Genomic DNA, 17230 nt, shown 5'->3' with positions numbered 1-17230 from the left:
AATTTTGTGATGTCTCCCCTTTATTTCCTGTGGCCATAGCCTCAATGTGTGTGACAAATTTTATACATTGAAGGAAAAAGACAGTCACCCACTGGGTTAATGTAATTTCCTGCACAAGACTCGAAAATGCCCATTACAGTGAATCCTTTGGATCAAGGCCTAGCAAATAGAAGACGGCCATCAAAATACAAATACTTTACCTGCAATGGGTGAACCTCTGACAGCTGTCTCTACATTCTCACCAATAAGTAAGTTAATTCCCTAGCAAATAGACAGGCCCTTGGGGCATGTTTTTGGGGAATGCTGGGCCAACAGGCAGTTTGGAGTGGAAAAAAGGTACCAAGTTTTGGCCCCAGATTTGCCATTTGTGAATTATGTGACTCCAGATACCTTGCTTGACCTCTTAACTTTCTCTTCTGTAAAAAAGAATTTAAGGATGCACAATATACCCCTCAAGGTGGGTCTGTGTTAAATAGCAGAGTGTGGATGTTGAATGTGCTTTATAAAACAGAAAGGGAAATGCAGTGTTGGTCATTGTCATTGTTATGGGTTTCCTAGGATCCAGTGCCAGTGGAGAGAGGTGTAAATCATAAGCTAAGTTATTTTGCTAAGGACATGGGTATGTCTGTGTGGTGTGTGTGTGGAGTGGGGGTCTATGAAGGGTGTCAGACACCAAGATCAACAAAACCGTAATAACAGCTTGCATTCTGGAGCCCCTGCTGGGTGCCAGCACTGTGCTAACTGCCTGTCTCTGTTACCTTGAACTCTCACGACAACCCCAATAGTATTAGTGATATTAGTAGTATATTCATTTCTTTAAGGAAAGGAGCTCAGAGAGGGCAAGTAATGGTCCGAGGTCACATAGCTAGTGAGGGCTGAAACTAGGACTCAGACTGGGTGACTCTAGGACTCCTTTGCATTCACTTCCCTATAGATCTCCTTCCAGGTTCGATACTCCAAAACCATCATCAGGGAAGCCCTGGTTTAAACAGGAGTCAAGTGGTTCCTGGCACTGCTCCAACTCACTCAACAGCAATCAAATTGGGGTTCCCTGGCTCTTCACTGGGAGGCTTGGGAGATCCCAAATGAGAAATGACCATCCTGTATTTGATGTTACCCCAAAGTGCCTGTTACTCATTTAAGGCATAAGTGGTTGTAACAGAAATAGTAATATTTCAACAACAGTGGTGATTAGTTACAGAAGGAGCCAAGTGGCACTCATCTCCATGTCAAAAGCCCTCCCTCCAGGCCCTTCCGGGCACCCTGGCCTGTGGTGCCATGTTAATTCAGACGAGATTGGGTGTGTTCAGGGTGGTATGGCTGTAGACAGTGCCATGTTAATTCCATGTATATTCTCTGCCTGGCAGCAGCCGGCAAGACCAAGCTTATGTGACACAAGCCCTTTGAGACTCAAAGAGCTTTTCATCAGCCTGCAAGAGAGAAGAAAGTAGAAGAAAAGGTACAGGAACAAGAGCAAGTGGGGGTGGTAGAATTCACCCTTTCTGCACAAGGAGATGGCACTGGCCCCCTCCCTTCACTAGAGAAGGGGATGGGGCTGGAAGGAGATGAACAAGCATCCTGGAAGGCCACACGCGTCTCTTTAAACTCCGGAGTCTCAGCCCCGCCTTGATTTGATGTCTCATGCTCATTTAAATCTCAGCCACTGGGCATGTGTGACTTGGGAAGAAGAATGAGGGGTGATTTGTTTCAATCACATAATCCTTCATCCACAGGAAATGGAGGGGCCATTGGTTTCCTCTTCAGGCCTCCCAAACCAGAAGGCCAACTTTGTAGGTGTGCAGTTTCACACCCCGGGCGTCTACCATACGGGGACCAATGGGGCAGACAGGAAGGAAAACATCCCAAGACCCAGCTGGGGTCACCTCCTGCTCTGTGGGAGGGTTGGGGACCAGCCAGGGTGCAGGCTGGGCCAGGGGAGGGAGGGGTTTTCCGTGTGGCAGGAACTGAGAACAAATGTGGGTGAAGTGGATTAGGTTTAATTTAGCAAAGGTAATGTCATAATTGTCTCCTCAGCAACCACAAGGTACAAACCCTGGGAAGGAAGACTGTCTGCATGCCCATATTTAAAGATCCATGTATTAACAATGCAAAAAGCTCTCTCTCTTTTTTTTTTTTCTTCTGTGCTAAGATTCTTGACCTACAAATCACTGTTCATGTTAAAAACTTTTCTGAAGCTACCCAGTTAAACACAAGATGAAAACAAAAACAAAAACAACCAGGCTGAGCACGGTGGCTCACACCTGTAATCTCAGCACTTTGGGGAGACGGAGGCAGGCAGATCACTTGAGCCCAGGAGTTCGAGACAAGCCTGGGCAACATAGTGAAACCCTGTCTCGGCAAAAATACAAAAAATTAGACGGGTATGGTGGTGCTCACCTGTAGTCCCAGCTACTTGGGAGGCTGAGGCTGGAGAATCGCTTGAGCCCAGGAGGTGGAGGTTGCAGTGAGCCAAGATCGTGTCACTGCACTCTAGTGTGGGTGACACAGTGAAACTGTCTCAAAAAAAAAAAAAAAAAAAAGAAAAGAAAGCAATCAACTGTATTCTGCCTTTATTTTCTCAACTTCTAATCCCCCTTTCTCTTCTCCTAAGTCTTGGATCATACCCATAACGTAGTTTCTGTACATTTGTCCCTGTGGAGAAAGATCTTAGTCAACCAACAGTCTTTATTGATCTACTAGACACTACCATGTCTATTGCATGTCAAAACATAGGAGTGCCTGCGTTAAAACTAGGCAGTCCCTGTCCCCAAAGTGAAGAGAGAAAAAGTACAAACGGTAAATGCTAAGTTGAGGAAGGCACCGTTTTAACCAGAAGTCTGGGACTATCTGAACTTCCTTCCCTCACCCATGGTACTTTCTCTGTGCCATTCTTAGTGACTTCCCACATTTAACCTCATTTAATGTTCTTTCTTAAAAAAAAAAAAGAAATGCTTCGTGAATTTGCATGTCATCCTCACACGGGGGTCATGTGAATCTTCTCTGTACCATTCCAATTGTTTTTAGCATAAGTGCTGCTGAAGCAAGCACTCCTTATTCTTATATTTTATATCACTAATACTAATTCCTACAATTATTGGGTATTTACCATGTGCCAGGTACTATGCTAAGCTGATTACTTACATTTTCTCTCTACTTCTTCGTGTAGGCTGGTATTCCTCTCTTGTTTTTCAGATGAGAAACAGAGGCTCAGAGGCATTGACTGGTGGCTTGAAATCACAGGGTGATGGTTAGCTTCATGCTTAAGGCTCCATGACACCTTGACTCCAAATCCTAGGCACTTTTTATTGCACAAATACGGCTCTGACAGGAAGCCTGTGAAATAGGTATCGTTCATCCTATAAGTCAATGGGGAAACGCAGGATGAAAGTTCAAGGGATTGATTGCTCAGTTTCCTCATTAGGAAATGGAAAGCCTACTGGAACTTGGGTCTTTTGACTAAAAGTTCAGTGTTATTCTTCCTGTGACCCATGCAGTGGTCCTCGTCAATGGGAAATCAGATCAGTTCAGCCTCATTGCCTTAGTCTGTCATTACCCCTTAGTCTGTCATTACCCAAGCTCTAAACTCAGGTGCTTGGACCTTCTTAGTCCTTGGGCTAAGGAAGCTAAGTCTTGATCCTCCAAGGCAACTACCATCAAAAACACTTTCCAGTGCATTTCAAGCACAGTTGTCCTTACCTTGGTTTGACTGCATTATTGATTCCTCAGGCTCCCTTTTAGGTTCTTTTCCTTTGAAGTCCCACCTCTCTAGAGGTCTTTCTTATCTCTACGGCTCATTACCCTTCTTGAAAACTTCAAGCTGACTTTCTCCCTTCAGTTCTGTGCCCTGGGTCACACATGAGAATCCATGCTCCAGCCCAGTTGTGGTCTTCCTAGAATCTGAAAATTCCCAGCTGCCCCTTGAAGGACCCACACATCTCTGGTGGGTGGATAACCCAAGGGGCGCTCTCCTCTGCACATTCTCTGGGCCCATTCCCCCTTCTGTTGCTACCATCTTGGGTTCCCCATCCTCCTGGAAAAGGTTTGAGGCATGATAGAGTTAACGCAATCTAATACTTGCCTGTGAGGGAGAGCTTGGCACTACTTACAAACCTCCTTCTTGCCAGGGGGGCCCTGTTCTCCATCATCTTCTGCTCCCTCTCTCCAATAAAATGACCCATTTAAACCATATTTTTCTTATTAACAAGCTTCCTACTAAATGGCTTTAGCTGTGCTTGTTGATTTATAGGGCTTAGAAAGCACCACTGAGCCTTGGCCCTCCCTGTGGGTCCAAGGGCCTAAGTGAATCATGCTGCTCTGGTGACATTGTAAGAGGGCAGAAGCCACCCTCCAAGGGGCAGATCCAGAGGGGGCTTTTTTTTTTTTTTCCAATATTTTAATTATGGAAATGGCCAAATACACAAAATTAGAGAAAACAATACAATGAAACCTCTTGAACCATCCCTTTGCCAATCTTGTTTCATCTGCTTCTCCCTGCTTCCAAACCACCCCCACTAGCTAGATTCTTTTAAATTAAACCCAAAATATCGTATTCTTTTATTCACGACTATTTCAGTATATTTTCTTTTTTTTTTCTTTTTTTTTTTTTTTGTTGAGACGGAGCCTCGCTCTGTCGCCCAGGCTGGAGTGCGGTGGCTGGATCTCAGCTCACTGCAAGCTCCGCCTCCCGGGTTTACGCCATTCTCCTGCCTCAGCCTCCTGAGTAGCTGGGACTACAGGCGCCCGCCACCTTGCCCGGCTAGTTTTTTGTATTTTTAGTAGAGACGGGGTTTCACCGTGTTAGCCGGGATGGTCTCGATCTCCTGACCTCGTGATCCACCCGTCTCGGCCTCCCAAAATGCTGGGATTACAGGCTTGAGCCACCGCGCCCGGCCTATTTCAGTATATTTTCTTTTCTTTTTTTTTTTTTGAGATGGAGTCTCGCTCACCACAACCTCCGCCTCCCGGCTTCACGCCATTCTCCTGCCTCAGCCTCCCGAGTAGCTGGGACTACAGGCGCCTGCCACCACGCCCGGCTAATTTTTTATATTTTTAGTAGAGACAAGGTTTCACCGTGTTAGCCAGGATGGTCTCGATCTCCTGACCTAGTGATCTGCCTGCCTCGGCCTCCCAAAGTGCTGGTATTATAGGCATGAGCCACCAAGCCCTGGAGCCACCAAGCCTGGATATTTCAGTATATTTTCTAAGAGATAAAGACCATCTGGTCTTTTAACATAACCACAATACCACTGTCACAGCTAAAAATATTAACAGTAGTTCTTTCCTTTTTAATTTTTTACTAATTTTTTATTTATTTAAATTCTTTATAGAGACAGAGTTTCATCACATTGGCCAGGCTGGTCTCAAACTCCTGACCTCAAGTGATCCACCCGCATTGGCCTCCCAAAGTGCTGGAATTACAGGCGTGAGCTACTATGCCTGGCCAGCAATAATTCTTTAACATGATCTAATATCTACTCAATGTCCAGATTTTCTTGATTGTCCCACAAATATATTTTTATATTTTATTCATTTAAGTCAAGATCCAATCAGTGTTCCCAACTGCATTTGACTAATATGACTCTTATGTGTCTTTTTGTTTTAATCCATAATAGTTTCCCCTTTCTCTCTTTTTATTTCCCAGGGGCATCTTAATGTAGACAATTTCCTCAAACTTATGTATACTGTGCCATCACCGACAAAGAAATACTGAAAGCACCCTTATCAGCAGAGACCTTCCTTGTACCATGGATTCAATGATTCCCTTGGGGATGGCCCTAACCCACAGGCCTCCACCCACTGTCCCTCAGAAAGCCTTCAAAAGGCTAAATCATCTTGCTCCAATGCCAGTTGCAATAATGGGATCCTAAAGTGTTGAGCAGTTACTAATCCACTCACTCCAAAAGTGACTCACATTTATTAATAAGTATTTACCACAACCCAATAGGATTTCTTTTTTACTATCCCCATTTTATAAATGAGGAAGTAGAAGGATAGAGGAACCCGTTTTACTTATCCCAACTGGTGGATCTGGGCTTTGAAATGGGATTGTCTGATGGACACCCCACTTGCTCAATCACTGAGAGACCCTGTCTCTGCACGCAAGATCTCATTTCACGCCAAGAGGTTTGCTGAGCTTCCAGGCCCCTTTCAAGCAGGACCAGCAGAGAAGAAGGAGAAATCCTGATCAGTAGGATGTGTCTGTAGTTCTGAGGAAAGGTGAGAGCAACAGGGAGCTGGAGATCTCCTGCAAAGTCCCTTTGTCCACGCCGGGCTGGTGCCCATTTCTATGCATTGCCCAAGGCGGGCAGCGAACAGGCTTCCCACCCCCTCTTTCACAAGTCCCCATGAACCATTATTACCACATGCTCTCAAGCCCACATAAATATCACATGCACATACCCTCAGATCCATACCACGCACTCTACCCAGCCACTTGGCTGACAGGCCAACCCCCATATGGCTCATTCCTACAAAGGCGTGCTTGCAACATGCACACCTTCCTGTACTGAGTAAACACAGACCTTGGAGGCTATGGGGGTGGACAGAGAAGCTGGTGTTTTCCCAGTGGCAGCCAGAAGGAAAGGTTACCTGACTTCAGATAGAAAGGTTGTCTGTCCGTCTGTCTGTCCGTCCATCCATCCATCTATCTTTCATAGGTCTTCTTAAGTCCTGGAAAAGACAAAGGCTTTGATGCTCCTGGTAGACCCAGGGAGTCTGGATGGGGCTGGAGGACTTATGAGCCAGGGTGGAGAGGATGGAGTGGGGTGAAGAACCCACTGGTTAAATAGGGCTAAATCTAATTCCCCCCATCTGAAGGAGGTGAGCTCTCATCTGTGGTTCTAAGTGATAGAAAAACCCCAACTGCTAGCAATATAATCCAATTTCCTTTCTCCCTTGTGCTGAAGGGAATGGCCCTGGCTCTCCTGCTTCAACTTCATGCTGGGTCTCAGTCTGGCTAGAACTCTTTACGCCTACAGCAGAATTCATATCAAAGCCTTAGCCCCCCAGGGTTCATTAGGAGGCATTTATTTCTGCATATTCTTGGAGGGCAGGAGGGAGGATAACTTGATTCGCAATGCAAATTGCTTGGCTGTAATTTCAACTCTCCCTCCCTTCTCACAGGGAGATTTTGCTGGTTATTAAAAATATATGATTGCCTCTAAAATAGCAGTGACAGCCGCTCTGCTGGGCAGAGCCAGGTGCTGCTGTTTGAAGGCGACTGAATGATGTGGAATGGATGCCCAGGCAAAAGCAAATGGAGTCAGTCCCCTGCTCCTGTGCCAGTATCCAGGCTCCAGATCCTAGGGCTGCTGGCCGGGGTCTGAGGCTGACCGGGGGACGTGGCCTATGTGGTCTGCAGCTCAGGTTTACCTTCTGCTGCTATGGGGCACTCAGCAAGGGTTTCTGAGCTCTTGGCTTCCTGCTCTGTAGAGGTGGGGGTAAATAACGAGCTGGACACAGAGCAGCTGGTACACAGTAGGTGGGCAATTTGCTGGGCAGGCCAGGCTCTCCCCCTCCACACCCCTGCTGCCTGGCTCAAAGACACCCTTCCTCATCCCACTGCCTTCCCCAGTCTGGGCTACTGAGACCCGATCCGTCACGAAAGTATTGCCTAGGTCTTCTGGTCATGATGAACATCTCACTTGGTCTTTTCTTCTCTGTATTGCTGTGGGAACTCAGCACCCCCAGAACTATCCAGGCCTTTACCCTTCACGACCCTGTAGTCATTGGTCAATGCATAAGGGGAAGAGGGTGGGCAGGACCTACGGGATGTGAACATTGAGCAAAGCCAAGATTTTAGGCCAGACAGGAAGGAAACTTCCTCCATGAGTCTGAGATGCTAACCTGGGATTCTCCTGGGAGGCTGGATGGCGGCCCCTGCAGGCTTAGGCCAGCCAGAGCTCAGGATGCTCCAGCCGCAAGCTACAGGGATGAAACTATGATGCCCTCACCATATAATACACACATAATCACAGAGGAGCACAGACTGCTGTGTACAACTGTGTAAACAAAAAAGAATCTGAGAGAGGTCTCAATCCATTTAGAAAATTTATTTTGCCAAGGTTAAGGACACACCATGACATAGACTCAGGAGGTCCTGACAACATGTGCCCAAGGTGGTCGGGGTACAGCTTGCTTTGATACATTTTGGGGAGACATAATACATCAGTCAATACATGTAAGGTGGGGGTTTCCAGGTCGTAGTAGATTTAAACATATTCTGATTGGCAATTGGTTGAAAGAGTTATTATCAGTAGAAAGGAATGTCTGGGTTATAATAAGTGGTTATGGAGTCCTAGGTTTTATCATGCAGGCGAAGCCACCAAGTAGCAGGCTTCAGAGAGAAAAGTAAATGTTCTTATCAAATTTCAGGTCTCTGTTGACATTCATGCTGAAGGGGTCTAATGAGGCATGTCCAATCCCCACTTCTGGTCATGGCCTGAACCAGTCCTTCAGGTTAGATTTTAGAGTGCCCTAGCTGAGGAGGAACTTTATTCCAGTGGTTGTGGAGGGGAGCAGGGGGCTTCAAATTGTATTTTTGCTTTACAACTGTTAGAAGGAAGCCATATATTTTGAAGTTTTAAAATTACCTTTTAATTCAGATTTTAAAAGTATAAACAAAATGTTTGGCAGTTCTTCACAATGTCAAATGTAGAGTTACCATTCGAGCCAGCAGTTCCACTCCTCCATCTCTGTAACCAAGATAAATGAAAACATAGGGTCCCAGAAAAACTCGTACACAAATGTTCATAGCAGCATTACTCATAATAGTCAGAAAGTGAACACAACACAAATATCCATCAAACAACAAACAGAAAAACAAAATGTGGTATAGCCACACCAGTGGAATATTATTTAGCCATGAAAAGGAACGAAATACTGATCAATGCTGCAACATAGATGAATCTTGAAAATAATGTTAAGTGAAAGAAGCCAACCACAAAATCCCATATAATATAATCATATTATTTTATAATCATATTATATATCATATATGATATAGTAAAGATATATAAATATATATGATATATAACATATATAATATAATCATATCATTCCATTTGTAAGAAATGTCCACAACAGGCAAAACTATAGAGACAGAAAGTAGATTAGTGGCTGCCTAGGGTCAGGGGTCAGGGAGCTGGGGAGACTAAGGAGTTACTGCTAATGGATACGTGATTCTTTTTTGGGTGATGAAAACATTCTAAAATAGAATCAATTTAGAATGTTTTCATCACTTCAAAAAGAAACGATGGTTGGTTTCAAGATGGTTGTACAACTCTGTGAACATACTGAAAATCATTAAATTATATACTCTTACATGGTAAATTTTATGGTACGTCAATTTGTATCTCAAAACAAAGCACAAACACACACAGAAAGGAGAGAGATGGATAACATTAGAAACCCATGCTAAACACTCATAACATTCAGTGTCTCAAAGACATTTCCTTGCTCCAGCCTGCTCAGGTTCGGCACTTGTTTCATTGGTGGTTTCCCCAGTCCTGCTCACCAGAGCCAGGGGACACTCACTGAACTGAGAGGAAAGTGGGTTTAGGACAGGCAGAGGGGACAGTGATGGGGCACAGTTGAGGGAGAATTTATACATCTCATTGTCATCCAAGAGATGGTGCAGTCTGAAAAATATAATGATGACATTCACAAAAGGTTTAAACAAATCTCTAGCTGACAGAGGCAGTCCTCACCTTTGAGGTTGATGTCACGAGCTTGTCAAATGAAATAAACGATATCTTATGCAACAGGAGATCTAAAGGAACAGTTAGACACGAATTCAAATTTTTAACAAATGTATTCATCACCAATTCCTGTAGCTCTGTCTCAGGCGCACATGCATGCATGCATGCATACACACGCACACGCATACCCTGGCCTGCATTCCTGGTTTAGTTTTGAAAAAAACAGGAGCCTTCTTCACAGGAGGGGTCTGGTGCCAGGCTTCCTCCAGGAGTCTGGGAAGACAGATCCCTACGCTTCTCCAATGTCCCTCCTCCACATCTACCTAATACTTTAGATCTTCAACTTTTTGCAGTTCTGGAACCTTCCATACCTCTGTGCCTGCTGACCCTGGAATGCTTTTCTCCTAATTCTCTGCCCAGTAACTTGTCTTTATGGAGCCATCCCTGACCTTTCCTTTGCCCGGAGGCAGTTGGTTTCTGCCTCCTACTCCAGGCTGTGGTACAATTTGAGGCTGTCCCCTGGGTAGGGAATAGCACAGGCCCTACTGGATTGTGAGTCTTCAGAGGCAGGGACTGTGGCTTGCTCATGGGAACTATAGCATAATGCGGGGAATATAGTAGGTGCTCAAGTGATCATGGGAAGGAAAAAACAAAAAGAAGATAGAGGGACAGAAGGAAAAGGGAGATCATTTGTAATTTTTATGTATTTATTTTTTTGAGACAGAGTTTTGATCTTTCTCCCAGGCTGCAGTTAAGTGGCACAATTTCAGCTCACTGCAACCTCCAACCCTGGGTTCAAGTGATTCTCCTGCCTCAGCCTCCCAAGTAGCTGGGATTATAGGCAACTGCCACAATGCCCAGCTAATTTTTGTATTTTTAGTAGAGATGAAGTTTCACTATGTTGGCTAGGCTGGTTATAAACTCCTGAGCTCAGGTGATCCGCCCCCCTCAGCCTCCCAAAGTGCTGGGATTATAGGCATAAGCCACCACACCTGGCTTCATTTTTTATATTTAAACAAAATTTTGGGCACGGTGGCTCATGTCTGTAATCCCAGCACGTTGGGAGGCTGAAGAAGGCAGATCACTTGGGGCCAAGAGTTCGAGACCAGCCTGGTCAACATGGCAAAACCTCGTTTCTATTAAAAATGCAAAAATTAGCCAGGCGCAGGAGTGGGTGCCTGTAATCCCAGCTGCTGGGGAGGCTGAGGCAGGAGAATCGCTTGAGCCCAGAAGGCAGAGGTTGCAGTGAGCCAAGATTGCGCCACTGCATTCCAGCCTGGGCAACAGAGTGAGACTCTCTCAAAACATCAACAACAACAACATGATAATAATAATAATAAAAGTTTTATACAATAACATTTAAAAAGAGAAAAGGAATTTGTTACAAGAGGTCTCTGAGTTTTATGTAAACTTTTTGATGGTATGTAGTTTCATTCACTAATAACGTGGAAAAGGAGAAACTCCGGCCATATTTTACATCTTAATGAAATTCAAATAGATTTAAGGATTTCAAAACTTGTTATTTTCTCTCAATTTCTTAATTGGGATAAAATGCACCTGACATAAAATTTACCATTTAAACCACCTTTAAGTGTACCGTTCAGTGGTATTACATATATTCATAATGTGGGGCAACCATCAAAACATGGCTATCTTTCACAGTCAATATTCATTTCTCCCCTGCAGAAAGATCATTTCCCCTCCTCCAGAATGACGTTGGTCCTTTCTACTTCTGGAAAGAGGGGTTTGATTGATCTAAGGGCAGAATATGGAACTCCTTTTCCCTTTGTTCAAGTGGAGAATTCACACGCCGGATCATTCCCTTTCAGATCAGAAGGGGCTTCACCTTTTTTCCTTGGTCCAAACCCATCCCCCTCACGCCTCCCTGTATACAAATGCATCAGGTTTATGGACTTCAAAGGGCGTTCCACACGAATGCTGGAGGTATAGGGGTTCGGCAGGTGGGAACGGCCCCCCTTTATTAGTTAGCATTTACTAAGCTTTTATAATCATTAACTAGTTACCCTGATGGACTAAGTCCCATAGGCACCGATGAGAACAGTCTGAACACAGAAGGATAGAAACGGAACTTCTGACTGGGTTACTCTATTCCTGTCCCCAGTCAGCTCCCTTTAGGAAGCACTTTTCAGAGCCGAGGGTCGTATGGTGCAGGGGAAAAAACATTGTACTGATTCTTGTTCTAACTCTGTCATTAGCCAGCTGTGTAGCCGTGGATACTTCCTCACCTGTTTCCCGGGGAGTCCTACGGGTGGCCTCAATCAGAGAGAGCAAATAGGTAGCATATGGGCTACCACTGATGGCCTCCTGCCACCATGGTAGGCACTGCTAACCAATCATTGTCCTTTTCCTGAGCCTGGATAGAGCTCCATACTCCCAAGCACCTACAACCCATCAGACGTCCTTGCAAGCTGCTGCGTATTTACCATGCCTGGACTAGACAGTCTCTTCACTATCACTTCCAGGGTTAACATTCAACAATTTTAAGTATTACAGCTATTCATTTTGTTTTGGCAACCACCACCAAGACCTCATAAAATTGGGCTATTCTGTTTCAAGGATCTCAGAGTATTTCTCTCCTTAAAATACTTGTAAGAAACAGGAAAATAAGTCTTGCATTCCAATGTCCCAGATGTCGAGGCTGCCTGAAACAAAGGGGATGTCCTAGATATTCTGAAACAAGTTCCAAGCAAGGCTGAAAGCAAAAGCCAGCACTATGACCATGTCCCAGTTCTTCCCTCAGGAGTAAGGGGCAAGAGTCAGCCCGTCTATCCAAAGGGGAATTCCCCTAGGAATTAATGTGAATTTGACATTAAAATGAGGTTCTTCTCATACCCTGCAGGTGGGAATGTAAAATGGTGCACTGTTTTGGAAAAACATCTGGCAGTTCCCTAAAATGTTAACCATGTGTATACATATGATCCAGCAGTCCCACTCTAGGTATATACCCAAGAGAAATAAATCATATATCCACACAAAAACTTGTACATGAATGTTCACAGCAGGCAAAAGTAGAACAACCCAAATGTCAATTGATGAATGGATAAATAAAAATGTTATATCCTACAATGGAATATTATTCAGCCATAAAAAGGAATGGAGTACTTACAGATAGGTGTTACAACATGGATGACTCTTCAAAACATTATGCTAAATGACAGAGGCCAGACACAAGTGACAACAAATTGTAGGATTTCATTTATATAAAATGTCCAGAATAGGCAAATCTATAAAGACAAAAAGTAGATTCATGGTGGCCTAGAAATGAATAGGATGGAGATTTGAGGGGTGATGGTTAAGGGCTATGATGTTTCCTTTTGGAATGATGACTATGTTCTAAGATTGGGTGTAATGATGTGTGCCTGTAGTCCCAGTTACCCAGGAGGCTGAGGCAGGAAGATAGCTTGAGCCCAGGAGTTCGAGACCAGCTGGACAAGAAAGGGAGACCCTGAGGTTGGGTGCGGTGGCTCATGCCTGTAATCCTAGCACTCTGGCGGGTCAAGGCAGGTGGATCACCTGAGGTCAGGAGTTTGAGACCAGCCTGGCCAACATGGGGAACCCCATCTTTACTAAAAATACAAAAATTAGCTGGGCATGGTGACACGGGCCTGTAATCCCAGCTACTTGGGAGACTGAGGCAGGAGAGTCGCCTGAACCCAGGAGGCGGAGGCTGCAGTTAGCCCAGATCACGCCACTGCACTGCAGCCTGGACAACAAGAGTGAAACTCCGTCTCAAAAAAAAAAAAAAAAAAAGAGAGAGAGAGAGACCCTGTCTCTCAAAAAAACTGAAAGAAAATGTTCTAAAATGGAATGTGGTGCTGGTTGCATAACTCAACCTATATGCTAAAAGCCATTGAATTGCACACTTTAAATGAATGACTTGTGTGGTATGTGAATTATACCTTAAGGCTGTTTTTAAAAAGTTGTTATTTTAAAAAAATGTTAAAATAAAATGAATAGACTCCAGTTTTGGAGAAATCTCAATGTGGCAAGTTGAAGGTAGTTTTGTGTATGTGTGCGTGTGTGTGTCTGTGTGTGTGCTCAGTAGTGATAATAGAATAACATCTCACAAAGTGTTCTATGACTTGGTAATTAACAGTACTAAACATTGATCTGATTGTTTAAGGTCTGAAAAATGTGACCCCCGATATCTTCACCTCTGCAAATACCATGTCCTGTAGCCACTAATGTCTACACTCTCCCTGTTATATGTCTTGAGAAGTGGCTTGCAATAATCTTTTTTTTTTGAGATGGAGTCTCACTTTGTTGCTCACGCTGGAATGCAGTGACATGATCACTGCAACCTCTGCCTCCTGGGTTGGAGCAATTCTCCTGCGTCAACCTCCTGAGTAGCTGGGATTACAGGTATGCACCACCAAGACCGGCTAATTTTTGTATTTTTAGTAGAGATGGGGTTTTGCCATGTTGGCCAGGCTGGTCTTGAGCTCCTGACCTCAGGTGATCCTCCTGCCTCAGCCTCCCAGAGTGCTGGGATTACAGGCATAAGCCACCACACCCAGACGGCTTGCAATAATCTTAAAGGAGAAGCTCAGCCCAGGTCAATTCTGTTTCTTGGCCTTGATGATAAGAAGGAGTTCCTGAGGCCGGGCGCGGTGGCTCAAGCCTGTAATCCCAGCACTTTGGGAGGCCGAGACGGGCGGATCACGAGGTCAGAAGATCGAGACCATCCTGGCTAACACGGTGAAACCCCATCTCTACTAAAAAATACAAAAAACTAGCCGGGCGAGGTGGCGGGTGCCTGTAGTCCCAGCTACTCGGGAGGCTGAGGCAGGAGAATGGCGTAAACCCGGGAGGCGGAGCTTGCAGTGAGCTGAGATCCGGCCACTGCACTCCAGCCTGGGCGACAGAGCGAGACTCCGCCTCAAAAAAAAAAAAAAAAAAAAAAAAAAAAAAAAAAAGAAGGAGTTCCTGAAACTCAGTAGCTGCTGGCCTTGAAAGCTCATCTGAAAGTGTTTTCAGTTCTGGTGACTTCCACAGACACCTGAATGAGGCCTTTTGCAAGAATTCTTCTTTCACTTCTCACACACAGCCAATTCCTCCTTGCCTGTAGGTCTCTTAGATTTGTTCTTTCACTAGTCTCTGATCACTGAGGTAGATCCCTCTTCTCTTCCCCTTGGCAGCAGGGCTACCTTTCCAATACACAAAGGGTTTCCTCTGCCTCTGTGCACCCCTTTCCATAGGCCCCTTGCCCTCCTTCTAGCTGTTCAATGCAAGCTATCTTCAGTCATTCCAGGGCATTTGGGCCTTTTCAAAGGGAGGCTTCTATGTTGCCCCTTATCTCTTGTTTCTTACGGAGGACACAATAACCCCTGGGTTACACACACAGGGAAACTACCTTCATAAATCCAATATGGTTTTTCTGACACCTTTGTTGCTGATGATAAAAGGGGAAAATATCTGTTTAATCCACAGTGGGGTAGCCTACCACATGGTCATGCCTATCTCCTCCTTATGCCTTCCATCCCTCTCCTTTATGTATAGGATAAAGTCAGAACATATACGACTCTCAACAAGCTTCCCTACCTAACTTACTAGGTCACATCCTGACACTTCCCCTAATACCATGTATTCTCTTGCCCCGTGGAATCACGCACCCCTGCTGTCATCCTGTCTCTTCCATCCTCTGAACCTTCATAAATGAGGATCCCCCTGTCTGCAATGCCCTGCTCCTATCCACTCTGTGTTTACTTACCTGGAAAATTTAACTCACTTTTTTGTAAGGGAGTGCCCCTCCGGGAAGCCTTGTCTGGTCTCACAGGCAGGCTACTTGTGCCCATAACTCTATATGTAATTCACTGCTTGACATATACTTTGTGATTCTTTGTTGCTGTGGTTTGAATGTCGCCTCCAAAACTCATGTTGAAACTTAATCCCCAATGTAGCAGTACTGAGGGGTGGGGCCTTCAAGAAGTGATTGGATCATGAGAGCTTGGCCCCCACGAATGAGTTCATCCATTCATGGATTAATAGATTAGTGGGTTATCATGAGAGGGAACTGGTGGCTTTACAAGAAGAGGAAGAGAGACCTGAGCTAGCATGCTCAGCCTCCCTTGCTGTGTAATACCCTGTACCACCTCTATGCTCTGCAGAGTCTTTACCAGCGAGAAGGTCCTCACCAGATGCAGCTGCTCAACCTTGGACTTCTCAGCCTCCGTAACGGTAAGAATAAATTCCTTATCTTTATAAATTACCCAGTTTCACGTATTCTGCTATAAGCAACAGAAAATTAACTAAGACATTTGTTGACTTGCCCATCTCCTTCACTCCATGTGAGTGCCTCAAGGGCAGTGGTGATGTCATGGAGATTTATGAATTCCCAGTGCCTAGCAACATGTCTGACACATAGTGGGCCCCCAAAACATAAGTCAAATACTTAGTGTCCCTGAATTTGTGACAGTAAAACATTATTTTAGTAAGATATATACACACATATATACACATATATACACATACACATATGTGTGTATATATATCTTATTAAAGAAAAAATGTATATCTTCTTTTGGAATGAAGGAGAGGCAACTAAGTTTGTGTATAAAGAGAACTTTCAAGAATTTGGTTTCATTCCAGTGATAGGTTTTTCTTCAAAAATCTAATTGTTGTGTGGATTATGGGTCCACCTACCTAATTAGGAGAGTCTCCTCCCTAATCGCTGAGGCAGAAATCCCTCCTCAGCATCACTCTCTTCATTGTTTAGGAATATTCTCAAGTCTCTCAGTCTGGAGAAGGCAGAGAATACAATGAAAGGAACAGTCTCTCTGGGTCTAATTCTGACCAATGAAGAGAAAGTGGTTGGAGAGGTGACGGAAATCTTGTGAGAAAACCACCATATGGCATTGGTTCACCACTCCAAACTGCAGTGTTAGTTTGGGCTATGTCGTCCACTGGTCCTGGTGGCTCACCCCAATATATGTATAGTTTTTACTTACAAATTATGTGTATGCTGCCGCACCAATTGTATATGGTTAAAATAATGCAAGCCTTTTATATACATATACACACACATCTACATGTGCATATACAGTCACCCCTTGGTATATGTGGGGACTGGTCCCAGGACCCCCACCCCACCTCCCGTATATCCAAATCCATGCATACTCAAGCCCTCCAGTTGGCCCTGCAGAACCTGTGCCTATGAGAAGTTGCCCCTTGCTCTATAGATAGGTTTTACAACCTGTGAATAATTTTCCATCTGTTTGGTTGAAAAAAAATCCAGGTGTAAGTGGACCCTTGAAGTTCAAAACTGTTGTCCAAGGGTCAACTGTATAATACATAATCTGTGCATCATTTTACATGTCCACATTTAATAAAAATTGTATTTATTAATATGTCTATATAATGTTATGTAAACACAATATGTATACACATTCTATCTTCTTCCCAGCAGCTTAAGGGATCTTACTCTGTACTACTGTGTCCGGAATTGGCGGGTTCTTGGTCTCACTGACTTCATGAATAAAGCCACGGACTGCCACGGACCCTCACAGTGAGTA

General features: G+C 44.5%; 1 non-coding gene across 1 annotated transcript; it reads right to left on the bottom strand.

Annotated features, from left to right (window-relative positions):
- Window positions 1-2937: 2937 nt before the first annotated feature.
- LOC115893321 lies at window positions 2938-3048 on the bottom strand. The gene has a single exon (XR_004053338.1). It is a non-coding gene; the product is annotated as a U6 spliceosomal RNA (small nuclear RNA).
- Between the last annotated feature and the right edge of the window lie 14182 nt (window positions 3049-17230).

This window comes from Rhinopithecus roxellana, chromosome 14 (assembly GCF_007565055.1).
Source record: "Rhinopithecus roxellana isolate Shanxi Qingling chromosome 14, ASM756505v1, whole genome shotgun sequence".
NCBI lineage: Eukaryota > Metazoa > Chordata > Mammalia > Primates > Cercopithecidae > Rhinopithecus > Rhinopithecus roxellana.
This window is presented reverse-complemented; position numbering and strand designations above follow the sequence as displayed.